This window comes from Tachyglossus aculeatus, chromosome 17 (genome assembly GCF_015852505.1).
Source record: "Tachyglossus aculeatus isolate mTacAcu1 chromosome 17, mTacAcu1.pri, whole genome shotgun sequence".
NCBI classification, from domain to species: domain Eukaryota; kingdom Metazoa; phylum Chordata; class Mammalia; order Monotremata; family Tachyglossidae; genus Tachyglossus; species Tachyglossus aculeatus.
The window spans coordinates 8,457,561-8,474,566 of record NC_052082.1 but is presented as its reverse complement, the minus strand read 5'-3'; the positions used below and the strand labels follow the sequence as shown (position 1 = coordinate 8,474,566).

Sequence of the window (17,006 nt, the reverse complement as noted above, 5' to 3'; positions counted from 1 at the left end):
CCTCATCTGCAAAATGGGGATTAAGACTGTGAGTCCCCGGTGGGACAACTTGATCACCTTGTAACCTCCCCAGAGCTTAGATCATTGCTCTGCACATAGTAAGTGCTTAATAAATGCCATTATAAAAAATAATATACTGTGAGCTCGTTGTGGGCAGGGAATATGGCTGCTTGTTGTTATCTTGTACTCTCCCAGGCACTTAAGTACAGTAAGTGCTTAATAAATATGACTGAATTAATATAGTATTTGTTCAGCACTTGCTATGTGTCAAACTCTGTATTAATTATGGGGTCAGATACAAGATAATCAGGTCGGACACTGTCTGCGTCCAACCTAGTGGACAAGGTCTAGGGGAGAGGGATTGAATCCCCACCATACAGATGAGAAAACAGACCGAGAGAGGGTAAGTGACTTGTCCGATGCTTCGGGCCTACATCCCACCTGCGGTGTTCAAGGAGAAATAATAATACTAATAATGATGGCATTTATTAAGCGCTTACTATGTGTAAAGCACTGTTCTAAGCGCTGGGGAGGTTACAAGGTGATCAGGTTGTCCCACGGGGGGCTCACAGTCTTCATCCCCATTTTACAGATGAGGTCACTGCTTAGAACAGAGCTTTGCACATAGTAAGCGCTTAATAAATGCCATCAGCAACTGGGAGATGGGGCACCTGGGTCCTGGGCAGGGAGTGGAGGGTTGGGGACACGATGCCTGAGTCTGGAGGACAGAATTGCCTATGTCTCAGCGGGTACGGGCTGCTGGGAGACGGGGCACCTGGGCCCTGAGAAGATGGGGGGCTGGGCACTGGACAGGTCGGGGGGCCGAAGGACAGGAAGCCTGAACGCACTGTTGGGTAGGGACTGTCTCTATATGTTGCCAACTTGTACTTCCCAAGCGCTTAGTACAGTGCTCTGCACACAGTAAGCGCTCAATAAATACGATTGATTGATTAATTGATTGATTGAGGCCCAGTGAAGTAACTTGCCCAAAGTCACATAGCTGACAATTGGCAGAGCCAGGATTGGAACCCACAACCCCTGACTCCAAAGTCCAGGCTCTCTCCACTGAGCCACACAGCCCTCTGACCTCCTAGGGGTAGTATGAAGGAAACTTCCACTTGTAGAACCTGATATTGTTTCTGCAAACCCGCCTCTGTCTCCCAATTTTCCCAACAGCTCTGCTCAAGGATTGAACTCGCCAAGCTGGTCTGTTTGCTCTTGTGACTGCCCAGTTGTCCACTGCCACACACACTTGTGTGCACGTACACGCATACGCATACTCGCATACGTGCACACACAGTCCTCTAGACTGTAAGTTTGTGATGGACAGAGAATGTGGTCTACCAGCTCTGTTAAACTGTATTCTCCCAAGCACTTTGTACAGTGCTCCTCACATAATAAGTGCTCAATAAATACAATGGATTGTTTGACTGATACACACCTCCCTACTCTCCTCCTGAGGCAGAGTGGGTGGTTGCCCCAATTCCCTTCTCTTGGCCATTCCTACTGGGGTCAGTGATGATGATGGCATTTGTTAAGTGCTTACTATGTGCAAAGCACTGTTCTAAGCAAGGCCCGGTGCTACCACACAATAGTAGAACAACAATGGAGAAGCAGTGTGGCCTAGTGGATAGAACTCAGGCTTGGGAGCCAGAAGGATCTGTGTTCCAGTCCTGGCTCCGCCACTTGTGCTGTGTGACTTTGGGCAAGTCACTTCACTTCTCTTTGCCTCAGTTACCTCATCTGTAAAAGGGGGATTAAAACTGTGACCCTCCTGTGGGACAGAGACTCGTTCAAACCTAATTAGCATGCTTGATACATAATAAGCGCTTCACAAATACCTCATCTGTAAAATGGGGATTAAGACTGTGACCCTCCCATGGGACAGAGACACGTTCAACCTGATTAGCGTGCTTGACACATAATAAGTGCTTCACAAATACCATTGTTGTTTTTATCATTATTATTAATGACCCATTATGCCTTTAGCTGGGCCCAACACGGACAGGGACTGTGTTTGATGTGATTATTCATTCATTCATTCATTCAATCAATCATATTTACTGAGCACTTACTGTGTGCAGAGCACTGTACTAAGCGCTTGGGAAGTACAAATCGGCAACATACAGAGACGGTCCCTACCCGACAACGGGCTCACAGTCTAGAAGGGGGAGACAGACAATAAGACAGAACATGTAGACAGGTGTCAAAATCGTCAGAACAGATAGAATTAAAGCTATATGCACGTCATTAACAAAATAAATAGAATAGTAAATATGGACAAGTAAAATAAATAGAGTAATAAATCTGTACAAATATACATACAGGTGCTGTTGGGAGGGGAAGGAGGTAGGGCGAGGGGGATGGGGAGGAGGATTACCTTGTGTCATCATCATCATCATCATCATCAGTCGTATTTATTGAGCGCTTACTGTGTTCAGAGCACTGTACTAAGCGCTTGGGAAGTACAAGTTGGCAACATATAGAGACAGTCCCTACCCAACAGTGGGCTCACAGTCTAAAAGGGGGAGACAGAGAACAAAACCAAACATACTAACAAAATAAACAGAATAGATATGTACAAGTAAAATAAATAAATAAATAAATAGTGCAACAAATATGTACAAACATATATACATATATACAGGTGCTGTGGGGAAGGGAAGGAGGTAAGGCGGGGGGGATGGAGTGGGGCACGAGGGGGATAGGAAGGAAGGGGCTCAGTCTGGGAAGGCCTCCTGGAGTAGGTGAGCTCTCAGTAGGGCCTTGAAGGGAGGAAGAGAGCTAGCTTGGCGGATGGGTAGAGGGAGGGCATTCCAGGCCCGGGGGATGATGTGGGTCGGGGGTCGATGGTGGAACAGGCAAGAACGAGGCCTAACGGTGAGGAGATTAGTGGCAGAGGAGCGGAGGGTGCGGGCTGGGCTGGAGAAGGAGAGAAGGGAGGTGAGGTAGGAGGGGGCGAGGGGATGGACAGCCTTGAAGCCCAGGGTGAGGAGTTTCTGCCTGATGCGCAGATTGATTGGTAGCCACTGGAGATTTTTGAGTGTTCTAAACCCTCAGTGTTTAGAATAGTGCCCGGTATATAGTAAGCAATTAACAAATATCACAATTATTAGTAATCTCCATTCAGGATCCAATAGGATGAGGTTATCAGTGTTTCTAAGACCCAGCCAACCCCTCGGGGCCCTAAGCCCCTTCTCATCCTTGTCTGAGACCAAAGATTGACGCAGACGGAGCACGTCAGGTAAGGGAGGGGGAGAGAATGAAGAGAGCAATAGGAGGGGGTGTTCAATAGATGAGGAGAAACTGGATCCAGTGGCATCTGCTGCAAGAATTAGCATTACCCAAGATGACTTCTTCTACGAGACTCATCGCAACTCAATTCGTTTCATTTCAGGGCCTCAAAAAGACCACACCTTGCACCTGCAGAGCAGGACTGGGAATCCTTCTATCCAGCTTTCCCAGGAACATTCCTGCCATCCCAAGTTGCAAAACCCAGACAACAACAATCTTCACCTTCCTCTGCTCCCATCAATCCATCCCCGCAAACAAATGCGGCTATGGACACTGTACGGTCAAGGTTGAATTATTTGTGTTTGTTTGTTCTTTCCTTTCTGCTTGTTTTAGGAAGGATGGTGGTGGTGGGAAGTAAGAGCTGTTTGGCACAGGGGACGGGGCAATGAGGATTGGTATTTATTGCTTCCTCTGCTTCCTCTGTGCAGAGCACTGTTCTAGGCACATGGGAGAGGGAACCCATTGTTGGGTAGGGATTGTCTCTATCTGTTGCCAAACTGTACTTTCGAAGTGCTCTGTACTGTGCTGTGTGTTCAATCCTGATCACCTTGTAACTTCCCCAGCGCTTAGAACAGTGCTTTGCACATAATAAGCGCTTAAATACCATCATTATTATTATTTTTACAGTGCTCTGCACACAGTAAGCAATCAATATGATTTAATGAATTAATTTATTTTGATGTTATCAATGCCTGTCTACTTGTTTTGTTGTCTGTCTCCCCTCTTCTAGACTGTGAGCCTGTTGGGTAGGGATTGTCTCTATCTGTTGCTGAATTGTACTTTCCAAGCGTTTAGAACGGTGCTCTGCACACAGTAAGCACTCGATAAATACGATTGAATGAATGAATGAATGGAAAGAGAATCAGCACACCCATCCCCTGCCCACAATAAGCTTATGGGCAAGAGGAAGGTAGGAATAATAATTATGATAATTATGGTATTTGTTAAGCACTCACTATATGCCAGAGAATATGGAAGATGCCCTGGATTGTGTAGAATTCGGTCCCTCGTGATGTCCTATCCTGTTCTCACTAGGAGAGGTTCATTGGCCCACTGTCCAAAACGGAGATGTGATCGTTAGTCACCCGAAAGTGAGCTGGGATATTAGTCCCTACAAACTTCCCAAGACGGGAGTAGAAATAACTGAGCATCATAACTGAGCATCGGAGAAGCAGTGTGGCTCAGTGGAAAAAGCCCGGGCTTTGGAGTCAGAGGTCAGGGGTTCAAATCCCGGCTCTGCCAATTGTCAGCTGTGTGACTTTGGGCAAGTCACTTCACTTCTCTGTACCTCAGTTCCCTCATCTGTAAAATGGGGATGAAGACTGTGAGCCCCCCGTGGGACAACCTGATCACCTTGTAACCTCCCCAGTGCTTAGAACAGTGCTTGGCACATTGTAAGCGCTTAATAAATGCCATCATTATTATTATTACTATTTTCCAAGATGGTGCCTTGGCCGCAAAAGGAGCCCCCTTAGAACTCACCCACTGGAAGACGGTGCTTACAAAGTAGCCCTTCCTCAACTCCTTGGAGAGATCAGCCCTCTCCCTGCACCTGCCCCTCACTCAAGTCCTCCCCGCTGAAGAACGACCTCCACTCCTGTGTGTTTGAGTGTCAGAAAGAGGGATGGTAGCTACAGAAGAAGGCTCTTAATGCCATGGTGCAAGATGATATGATGATGATGGTCGTTGTTAAGGGCTTATCATGTGTCAAATACCGTTCTAAGCGCTGGGGTTGATGCAAGCTAATCAAGTTGGACACAGTCCAGTCCCCCAAGGGTCTCACAGTCTTAATCCCCATTTTACAGATGAGGGACTGAGGCGCAGAGAAGTGAAGTGACTTCCCCAAGGTCCCACAGCAGATGAGTGATGGAGCCAGGATTAGAACCCAGGTCCTTCTGACTCCCAGGCACAGGCTCTAGCCACTAGGCCTTGTGGCCCTGTCTGCTATGATTCTAGAAAACCAGCATGGCTCAGTGGTCAGAGCCCGGGCTTGGGAGTCGGAGGTCATGGGTTCTAATCCCGGCTCCCTCACCTGTCAGCAGTGTGACTTTGGGCAAGCCACTTAATCATAATAATAATAATGATGGCATTTATTAAGCTCTTACTATGTGCAAAGCACTTTTCTAAGCACTGGGGAGGTTACAAGGTGATCAGGTCGTCCCACGGGGGGCTCACAGTCTTAATCCCCATTTTACAGCTGAGGTAACTGAGGCACAGAGAAGTCAAGTGACTTGCCCAAAGTCACACGGCTGACAATTGGGGGAGCGGGGATTTGAACCCATGACCTCTGACTCCAAAGCCCAGGCTCTTTCCCACTGAGCCACGCTGCTTCTCACTTAACTTCTCTGTGCCTCAGTTCCTTCATCTGGAAAATGGGGATTAAGACTGTGAGCCCCATGTGGGACAACCTGATTACCTTGTATTTACCCCAGCACTTAGAACAGTGCTTGGAACCTAGTAAGCGCTTAACAAATACCAACATTATCATTATTATTATGCCATCTTGACAGAGACCCATACCCATTACCCTTTAGACTGTAAGCGCATTGTGGGCAGGGAATACGTCTGCTATATTGTACTCTCCAAGTGTTTAGTACAGTGCTCTGTACCCAGTAAGCTCTCGGTAACTAGGATTGACTGACCGGAGGGGCCAGGCCTCTGGAAAGCCATGGTAATCACTGAAAACTCTCATCACCTCCCAGGCATAGTACTAGTCCTATTTATTGAGCACCCACTTGGTGCAGTGCACCGTTCTCGGCACTTGGGAAGTACAGAATACAGAAAAGAATAGAGAAGCAACATGACCAAGTGGATAGAGCATGGGCTTGGAAGTCAGAGGGACCAGGTTTCTAGTCCCGGCTCCACCGCTTGTCTGCTGGGTGACCTTGGGCAAGTCACTTCACTTCTCTGGGCCTCTGTTACCACATCTGTAAAATGGGGATTAAGATTGTGAGCCCCACATGGGCCATGGACTGTGTCCAACCTGATAGGCTAACCCGAGCACTTAGTTCAGTGCCTGGCACATAGTAAGCAATTAACAAATACCATTAAAAAAAAGGAAAAAGAGAAAAGACACTGTCCACAAGGAGCTTACGTTCTAATGGAAAAGATATATCCTCCCTCTGACCTGGAACTCTCTCCCCACTTCCTATATGTCAGATCACCACTCTCCCTATCTTCAAAGTCCTATTAAAATCACACGTCTCCAAGAGGCCTTTCCCGATTCTAGACTGTGAGCCCGCTGTTGGGTAGGGACTGTCTCTATATGTTGCCAACTTGTACTTCCCAAGCACTTAGTACAGTGCTCTGCACACAGTAAATGCTCCATAAATACGACAATTGAATTGAATTAAGTCTTATTTTCCCCATTCCCTCTCCCTTCTGCTTTGCCAGTTTAGTTGAATCTGTACCCTTTCAGCACTTAATAGTCACCCTATACTCAGCCCCACAGCATTTAAGTACAAAGCTGTAATTTATTCATTTGTTTATTTTCATGTTTGTCTCCCCCGCTAGACTGTGAGCTCACTGTGGGCAGGAATGTGTCTATTTGTTGTTATATTGTACTCTTTCACATGCTTAATACAGAACTTTGCACAAAGTAAGGGCTCAATAATCAATCAATCAATCGTATTTATTGAGCACTTACTGTGTGCAGAGCACTGTACTAAGCACTTGGGAAGTACAAGTTGGCAACATAACTATGACTGAATGAATCATGGCTCAGTGGAAAGAGCCCGGGCTTTGGAGTCAGAGGTCATGGGTTCAAATCCCGGCTCCACCAATTGTCAGCTGTGTGACTTTGGGCAAGTAACTTAACTTCTCTGGGCCCTCAGTTACCTCATCTGTAAAATTAAGACTGTGAGCACCCCGTGGGACAACCTGATCACCTTGTAACCTCCCCAGTGCTTATAACAGTGCTTTGCACATGGTAAGTGCTTAATAAATGTCATCATTATTAAGTGCTTAGTACAGTGCTCTGCACACAGTAAACGCTCAATAAATATGATTGAATGAATCAATGAATGAATTGAATGAATAAATGAATCAGTCAATCAATTAGTGGGATTTATTGGTCACTTACCGTGTGCAGAACACTGAACTAAGTGCTTGGGAAAATACGATAGAGCTGGTGGGCCCAATCAATCAATCAGCAGTATTTATTGAGTGCTTCCTTTGTGCAGAACACTGAACTAAGCACTTGGGAAAATACAATAGAATTGGTAGTTCCAATCAATCAGTGGTATTTATTGAGAGCTAACTGTCTGCAGACCACTGTACTAAGCCCTTGAGAAAATACAATAGAGTTGTTGCCCAGATAAATCAATTGATGGTATTTCGTGAAAGCTAACTGCGCACAAATCACTGTACTAAGCACTTAAGAAAGTACAATACCACAGAGTTGGTAGACGTGATCCCTGCCCTCAAGGCGCTTACCATAATGGCATTTTTTTAGATTCATCATCCCTGACTGTGAAATTTCTTTTTTTATTTAAAAAATGGAAAGGTATAATTTTAGGAGGGAGACTTCTGATGGAATTTCCTGAAGGTATTTTTTTCTAGGAAATCCCTAAAGAAGACATCTGTGGCAAGGAATAAAAATACCATCGCTCTGTATTGGATGTGAATTCATGGGTGGCAAAGCAAAGTTTAGCTCCAAAAGCACACTCCCCATCTCCTGTTGGACCCCCAGGGCCTGAGAGGGCCAGAGGCCAATCTTGTGTGAAAGAAGGTGGCAGCAGATTGTTCCCCAGAATCTTGCACCCTAAAATAGGATTACATCCACTGGCCACGGCCCCGCCCCCAGGCACAGTTCTGAGGTCCACAATGCAGACAGCCCTCCTGTAAATTTGGGGGCTTTTAAAAATGGTATTTCTTAAGCGCTTATTATGTGCCAGGTTCTGTACTAAGCACTGGGGTGGGACCAAGCCAATCTGGTTGGATACAGTCCATGTCATTCATTCAATTGTATTTATTGAGTGCTTACTGTGTGCAGAGCACTGTACTAAGCACTTAGCACTGTACTATGTCCCACATGGGGCTCACAGTCCTAATCCCCCATTTCCAGATGAGGTAACTGAGGCCCAAAAAAGTGACATGACTTGGCCAAGGTCACACAGCTGACAAGTGGCAAAGCCAGGATTAGAAACCAGGTCCTTCTGACTCCAGGGTCTGTGCTCTATCCATTAGGCCACGCTGATTCTCACTTGCCCTCCAACCCCTCCCCAACCCAATTTCCCAGCCCCTTGGGTGTTTCCTGACTTCCTTGACCAAAGGAAACTCAGAATGTCCAGCCTGCTGGGGAATTGAGCCAAAGCAAACTGCCCATTGGATTCCTGGGGGAGAGGGGTCCATCCCAGCCCCAGCCCAGACCCAGGTGGGCTGTAGAGAAGGATCACATCGGCTCTCAGCCCCCAAGCCCACAGCTCCTTGCTGATGGGCGAGATGATGCCAGTTGGCAGTCGGCTGTCGGTCCCAAGGGGAAGGGAGAAGGGATCCTAACCCCGAGGGGGGCCGGCCTCAAAACAAGCTTCAGTCAGGACCCCCTGGCCCTATTCTCCTCACAAACTGAACAGGAGAGCGGGGAGCGGATCGGACGAGGGGTTTGATGGGAGGGAAAGGAGACGACATTAAAGGCCCAGGGATTCCTCGTTCTGCTAACCCCAAGGCTAGAGCATGGGCAGCGGAATAGTGGGCTGATGGGGTCTGGACCCCCTGGTTCAGAGATGGAGTCCAGTCAGCCCCAAGCCCCCGGAGGCTATGGGTGGCACCCTTGTTGGGTGGTGTGCCCCCTTCCATGGAGAACGGATGGCTCCCTGGGGCCTGACTGGTCTTGCTGTGCCTCCCCCAAGAGTAACCAGAGGTCGGAGCAGACTTGAGAGGTTGGGACAGACCAGGGAGCACCTGGTGGTGACCTCTGGAGAGCCTCTATATATGCCTGTCACCAGACTTCCAGCTCCTCCTGCCCTGACACCAATCAATCAATCAATCGTATTTATTGAGCACTTACTGTGTGCAGAGCACTGTATTAAGCTCTTGGGAAGTACAAGTTGGCAACATATAGAGACAGTCCCTACCCAACAGTGGGCTCACAGTCTAAAAGGGGGAGACAGAGAACAAAACCAAACATACTAACAAAATAAAATAAATAGAATAGATATGGACAAGTAAAATAAATAAATAAATAAATAAATAAATAGAGTAATAAATATGTACAAACATATATACAGGAAACACGTCAACTGACTCTTTTATATTGTATTCTCCCAAGGGCTTAGTACAGCGCTCTGTACACAGTAAATACGATCGACTACTACTATTATTTTTGCTACTACTACTACTTTCCCACTCCCTTCAGCATCGCCCTGACTTGCTTCCTTTGTTCATCCCGCCTCCCAGCCCCACAGTACATGTCTGTAATTTCTTTCTTTCTACTAATGTCTGTCTCTTCCTCCAAACTGTAAGCTCTTTGAGGGCAGGAATGTGTCTGCTCATTGTTATATTGTATTCTCCCAAGCCCTTAGTACAGTGCCCTGCGAACAGTAAGCGCTCAATAACTATGATTGACCAACTATTACTGAAGCTACTACTACTGCTACTACTCTCAATGTCTCAAGCAGGACTCAGCTCAGAGCAGAGCAAGGCAGAGAAAAGCCACTGCATAATTTTCCCCTGAGGAAGCCCCAGGAAAGGAGCTGAAGTGAAGGAAAGGAATACCTTCCCGTGGAGATGATGACAAATGAGTTACAGAGATAAAAAATATTTCACTGAGATGAAAAATATCTCATTCACTGCCACATGCCAGCAGATCCTGAACATTCCCATCTATCTCCCTGGAGCGGCAGGAAGATTGAGGGGCTGTCCAGGGAGCGAACCTCCCGCCTCCACCCTAGAAATTAGAACTGTTCCAGGCCATGCTGACTGATAGCATGTTGCTGGAGTGGCTCAGGGGGAGCCAGCATGTGGTGTTATTAAAATAAACTACTAACCACATCCAGTGATTCCAATTAGAGGCTGGTTGATCGTTTACAAAACTCCCCACGGCTGCCCTGGCTGCTGGAATCCGTCAGTTGCTCAACGATAATAATAATAATAATAATTGTAGTATTTGTTAAGCCCTATTTTGTGCCAGGCGCTGTTCTAAGCGCTGGGGTAGATACAAGATAATTGAGATGGACACTGTCCCTGTCCCATGTGGGACTCACAGTCTTCATCACCATTTTACAGATGAGGGAACTGAAGCCCAGAGAAGTGAAGTGACTTGCCGAAGGTCACACAGCAGACACGTGGCGGAGCTGGAATTGGAACCCAGGTCCTTCTGACTCACAGGACCGGGATCTATCTACTAGGCCACTTATTGAGCCCTTCTAGTGTGGTGAGCACTCTATTAAGCACTAGAGAGAGGACAATATGGAGACCAGCTCCTCCAGAAGCTTACAGTACAGAGGGGACACAGACACTAAAATAAATATCATATAGAGGAAATAGCAGAGTGAAGAATATGTACGTAAATGCTGTGCAGCTGGGTTGGGGTAAGTATCAGAATGTTCAAGGGGTATAGACCAAGTGCATAGGTGACACAGAGAGGAGGGCAAATAGGGTGGAGGAAATGAGAGGTTAGTCAGGGAATGTCTCTTGGAGGAGATGTGATTTTTCGGACGGTTTTAAAGATGGAGCACGAGTGATCGTCTGACAGGTCGGACCGAGAGTCCCAGGCCAGAGGGAGGATGTGGGCAATGGGTTAATGGCGAGGCAGACGAGATCGAGGTATGGTGAGTTGGTTGGCGTTGGAGGAGCAGAGTGTGCTGACTGGTTTGTAGAAGGAGATCAGTGATGTTAGCTAGGAAGGAGAGAGTTGTTTGAGTGCCTTAAAGCTGAGGGTAAGGCATTTCTGTTTGATGTGGAGATGGATGGGCAACCATTGGAGGTTTTAGAGGAGTAGGCAGATAAAAATTGAACACTTTTTCAGAAAAATGATCTGGGCTAGGAGAGGAAAGGGGAGGAGAGGGAAAGGGAGGGAAGGGAAGAGACTGGACATTTCATCCCTTTAAAGAAGTCCCAAGGTCTTTTTGTAGTTGGCCATGGATTGGAGAAAACCTCCAGCCGGTCTGCAATGATACTGGGGGATCCAGGAGAACCTCACCATTTTACTCTCTCACATGTGGAACTTCCTTGAGCTGGGGCAGGAGAGGGGAGTGGGTTGCTGGTTTTGTTCTGATTCTGTTGCTTGGTCATAACGTTTCTCTTCCCCAGGCTTTTGGTGGGAGAGTCAGGGTCCACCCCTAGCTTTATAAATAAATGCAGAACCAGGGGTTGGAGCGCTGACGGCGTCATCCAGGGACAGCCAGAGAAGCAATGACTGGAAGGGAGAAAGAACTGCCCCCACCTCAACTCCTTGGTTCTGTCAGGACACTGCCCCATAACCTAGTCAGAGCTCTACAGTATATACACATAATAATAATAATAATAATAATAATAATAATAATAATAACAATGATATTTATTAAGTGCTTACTATGTGTCAGGCACTGTACTAAGCACTAGGGTGGATACAAGCAAATCAGATTGGACACAGTCCCTGTACCACGTGGGGCTAATGGTCTCAATCCCCATTTAACCATTGAGGTAACTGAGGCCCAGAGAAGTGAAGTGACTTGCCCAAGGTCACATAGCAGACAAGTGACAGAGCCAGGATTAGAACTCATGACCTTCTGACTCTCAGGTGTGTACTCCAACTGCTATGCCATGCTGCTTCTCACACACCACTCTGCTTCTCAAAGTGTGTGTGAGTGTATGTATGTGTGTGTATATATGTGTACACGTATATTTTAATACGTGTATATATCCTTATAAACATACACACACTAGATAGCTATATACCTATAGATACATATACACTCTATGTATCTGTATACCTATAGATACATATACACTCTATGTATGTTTTTTGTATGTGTGTGTGTTTTTTATGGCATTATGGTTTACTATATGCTAAGCACTAATTGCTGGATAATTATGGTATTTATTAAGTGCTTACTGTGGTCAGGCACTGTACTTAGCACTGGGGTGGATACAAGAAAATCAGGTTAGACATAGCCCCTGTCCCATGTGGGCTCATAAACTATCCACTCTGTTGGTTCACCAGGCATCATACGGAAGCTCTCCAAATCCTATCTCCTCCAAGAATAATAACAACAATAATAATAATAATTGTGGTATTTTTTTAGTGTTTACTGTGTGCCAAGCACTCTACCAAGCTTTGGAGTAGATACTAGATAAGCAGATCCCAACACTGGGTAGGGAAGAGGAATTAGGAGGGAGAACGAGAATTGAATCTCCATTATGCAGATGAGGGAGCTGAGGCCCAGAGAAATGAAGTGACTTGCCCAAGGTCATACAGCAGGTAAGTGACAGAGCCAGCATTAGAACCCAGGTCCTCTGACTCCAGAGCCTGTGCTCTTTCCCCTGGGCCAAGCTGCTTGCCTAACTGCTCATCTCTTCAGCCTATTCTCTCTCCAACTCCGGCTTCTGCATCACTTATGAGCTTGGGTCTTAGCATTTTGATATTCACCCCTCACCCGTAAGTACTTATGGACAATATCCCTACACTCTGCAGCTTCCCCTATCTTTCATTTATTTTATTGTCTGTCCGCTTCCACTAGATTGTAAGCTCCTTGTGGGAAGAGATCACATCTACCAAGTCTATTATACTGTAATCTCCCAAATTCTTAGTACAGTACCCTGCAAACAGTAAACACTCGATAAATATCATTGTTTGCCAACACAAATGTCAGCTTAGCACTATCCCATGTCAAGCTTTCTCCCACCTTTAACAACAAGCATCAAACTACCAAGGATGGCACTACCATCCTTCCCATCTCACAAGCCCGCAAGCTTCGTGTCATCCTTGACTCTGCTCCCTCATTCACCCCACACATCCAATCTGTCACCAAAACCTGCCGGTCTCACCTCCACAACATCGCCAAGATCCACCCTTTCCTCTGCATCCAAACCACTACCTTGCTGGTTCAATCTCTCATCTTATCCCGAGTGGATTACTGCCTCCTTTCTGATCTCCCATCCTCCTGTCTCTCACCGCTTCAGTCTATTTTTCACTCTGCTGCCCTGGTTATCTTTGTACAGAAACGCTCTGGGCATGTCACTCCCCTCCTCAAAAATCTCCAGTGGTTACCTTTCAACCTTCGAATCAAGCAAAAACTCCTCACTCTCAGCTTCAAGGCTGTCCATCACCTCGCCCCCTCCTACCTCACTTCCCTTCTCTCCTTCTCCAGCCCAGCCCGCACCCTCTGCTCCTCTGCTGCCGCTAACCTCCTCACTGGGCCTCGTTCTTGCCTGTCCTGCCATCGACCCCCAGCCCACGTCCTTCCCCTGGCCTGGAATGCCCTCCCTCCACACATCTACCAAAGTAGCTCTCTTCCTCCCTTCAAAGCCCAAGAGCTCACCTCCTCCAGGAGGCCTTCCAGACTGAGCCCCCCTTTTTCCTCCTCTCCTCCTCCCCTCCCCATCACCCCCTACCCTCCCTCGGCCCTACCTCCTTTCCCTCCCCACAACACTTGTGTATATTTGTACGTATTTATTACTCTATTAATTTTATTTGTACATATTTACTATATGTATTTTATTAATGATTTGTATATAGCTATAATTCTATTTTTTCTGATGGTATTAACACCTGTCTACTTCTTTGGTTTTGTTGTCTGTCTCCCTCTTCTAGACTGTGAGCTCATTGTCAGGTAGGGACTGTCTCTTTATGTTGACGACTTGTACTTCCCAAGCGCTTAGTCCAGTGCTCTGCACAAAGTAAGTGCTCAATAAATACAACTGAATTTATGAATACCAAACCAGGTCCCAAACCCCAGCCTCCCCCTGCCCAAATCCACCCCTTTTTGGGACTTTTGCTCCCAGTGAGCATTCAGACAGGGGAAGGAAGTTGTCATTGCCTTGAAAGAGGCGGGAGGGAGGCCGGAGTAAAGGATAGCCTGAATTCTTTAGACTGTTTGGTCCCTCAGCAGTTTCACGTGAATGCCCAGAGCAGAATTAGGAGAGGCATTAAGATGGCTTAGGTAATTATAACCCCAAAAGCTGCCTGCCAGTCTTACCCTGAGGATCAGCACAACCAGTGAACTTCTTGCTTCAGGAGATCTTTCCCAGGCTTGGGAACAGTCTTGACCTCTTTTGGGGCTGGGGTTTAAAGGAGAGCAGCCATGTTGCCCTCTGGATATCTCTAACACTCATGGACTTAATGATCCTCACCCTCAACACTTTTGTATATAACTTTAGTCAATTATACATTCAATCCTTTACAATCATGTCTATTAACTTTATTGGACCTAGCAAAGTTCTCTGCACCCAATAGGTGATCAATGTCTACCAAGCAGTGTGGCTCAGTGGAAAGAGCAGGGCTTTGGAGTCAGAGGTTGTGGGTTCAAATCCCAGCTCTGCCAATTGTCAGCTGTGTGACTTTGGGCAAGTCACTTAATTTCTCTGGGCCTCAGTTACCTCATCTGTAAAAATGGGGACTAAGACTGTGAGCCCCCAGTGGGACAACCTGATTACCTTGTAACCTCCTTAGTGCTTAGAAGAGTGCTTTGCAAATAGTTAGTGCTTAATAAATGCCACCATCATCATCATCATTAATTGATTATGGATTGATTGAAATGGGTGCCTCAACATAGCTGGACCAACATCTTCTTCTTGTTAAGGAACTCTATTTGTAAATATTTTGATTTCAGTCTTTACCATTAGAGAATAAGGTCCTTAAGGACAGGGAATGTGTCATTACTTTGTTTTGTATTTCCCCTACACTTAAAAGTGTTTTTTTTTTCCTCATGAGTATTTCTTAAGCACTTTTTTAATAGTGTATGTGAAGTGCTTATTATAGGTCAAGCACTGTTGTAAGCATGGGGGTAGATAAAAGTTTATTAGGTTGGACCTAGTTCCTGTCCCCCATGGAGCTCACTGTCTAAGTAGGAGGGAGAACAAGTACTGAATCCTCATATTACAGTTGAGGAAACTGAGGCATAGAGAGGTTAAGTGACTCCCCCAAGGTCACAGAGCAGGCAAGTGGCAGAGGCAGGGTTAGAACCCAGGTCCTCAGACTCCTTGCCCTGAACTTTTTTCGACTAGGCCATGTTGCTTTTCAATACACTTAGTGCAGTCCATTGTACATACTACTCATTATGTACCATTGTTACCACCATTGCCATTATTTTTTACGGTATTTGTTAAGCACTTACTATGTGCCAGTCACCCTACTAAGTGCTGGGGGAGATATAAGCTAATTAAGTTGGACAGAGTCCACATCCCACATGGGGCTCACAGTCCTACTCCTACCACTAATAATACTGGTAATAATAAAATAGCTTTCTCTCTACTAAACTCTGGTGTAGATTCAAAATTTTCAGATCACACTGCCATCCCTGTACCACACGGAGTTCACAATCTGTCATCCCCATTTTACAGCTGAGGAAATTGAGGTCCTAACGGGAGAGATCTTGTCTACTAATTCCATTTGATTTTCCCAAGTGCTTAGAAAAGTGCTGCACATAGAGTAAGCACTCAGTTAACACTACTGATTGATTGGGGCAGCAATGCAAGGGGCTCACATCCCTGCTTTGATCATTCTGACGATGGAGCACGGCCTGGGGAGTCAGAAGGACCTGAGTTCTAATCCCACCTCCGCCACCTGTCTGCTGTGTGACTTTGGTGAGTCACTTCATTTCTCTGTGTTTCAGTTACCTCATCTGCAAAACGGGGATTAAGACTGTGAGCCCCATGTGGGATAATAATAATAATAATAATGGCATTTATTAAGTGCTTACTATGTGCAAAGCACTATTCTAAGCACTGGGAAAGTTGCAAGGTGATCAGGTTGTCCCATGTGGGGCTCACAGTCTTAATCCCCATTTTACAGATGAGGTAACTGAGGCACAGAGAAGTGAAGTGACTTGCCCAGTGTTACACAGATGACAAGTGGTGGAGCTGGGATTTGAACCCATGACCTCTGACTCCGAAGCCCGTGCTCTTTCCACTGAGCCACGCTGTGTCCAACCTGATTAGCTTTCATCTACCCCATTGCCTGGCACATAGTAACTGCTTCACAAATGCCATTAAAAAAAAAATACGCCATATGCTACAGAAATAATTTTTCCTTCCAAAGTACTGTTTTTCCCAAGAACCAGGAAACTCTATCTTCCTGCTCTTTGGATCTTGGTTGCCTCTACCACCAGAGTCCTTTGTGGCTTCGGGCTCCACAGGCCAATAGGCAAAGTGTGTCTACCTGTCTGCCACCCAAGGGGTAGAGAGCCTTCAGTAGGCCCAGGGAAGGCATGGCCATTTTCTCCAGGGCTCTAGGCTGCACGGCCCAGTTCTATCCCCTTCCTTCCTCCCCAAATCAAAGTCTCTTCAGAACCTCTGACACACCACCTGGGCTGAAGCAGGATCGGCTGAGTGCCTCAGGGGCTAAAAATAGTCTCCCAGAACCCACACTCCCCTAGAATTAGAATACTTTGAAGGCAGCAGGTCACCTTCCAGAGGAGAAGACGTGCAGCCCAAGGAGGGGAGGGAGAGACTTGATGGGAGTTTCAAGCTTCCACGTCCAAATGGGGGGTTCCTGGGCTTTCCTGCACTACCTCAAGAGATTCTTGGGGTGCTCTGCCTCAAGAGCAGTGTGACCTAGTGGATAGAGCCCCAGC

General features: G+C 46.5%; 1 protein-coding gene and 1 long non-coding RNA gene across 4 annotated transcripts in view; one reads left to right on the top strand and one right to left on the bottom strand.

Moving 5' to 3' along the window:
* The window catches only part of SLC4A4 (solute carrier family 4 member 4), a 355,442-nt gene that overhangs the window by 214,828 nt on the left and 123,608 nt on the right, over positions 1-17,006 (bottom strand). The gene's annotated exons all lie outside the window — the stretch shown is intronic.
* LOC119939113 overlaps positions 1-17,006 on the top strand; it is a 42,528-nt gene that overhangs the window by 12,495 nt on the left and 13,027 nt on the right. The window contains exon 3 of the long non-coding RNA XR_005454641.1: positions 3,398-3,569. This is a non-coding gene — a long non-coding RNA (uncharacterized LOC119939113). The remainder of the gene's footprint in view (positions 1-3,397; positions 3,570-17,006) is intronic.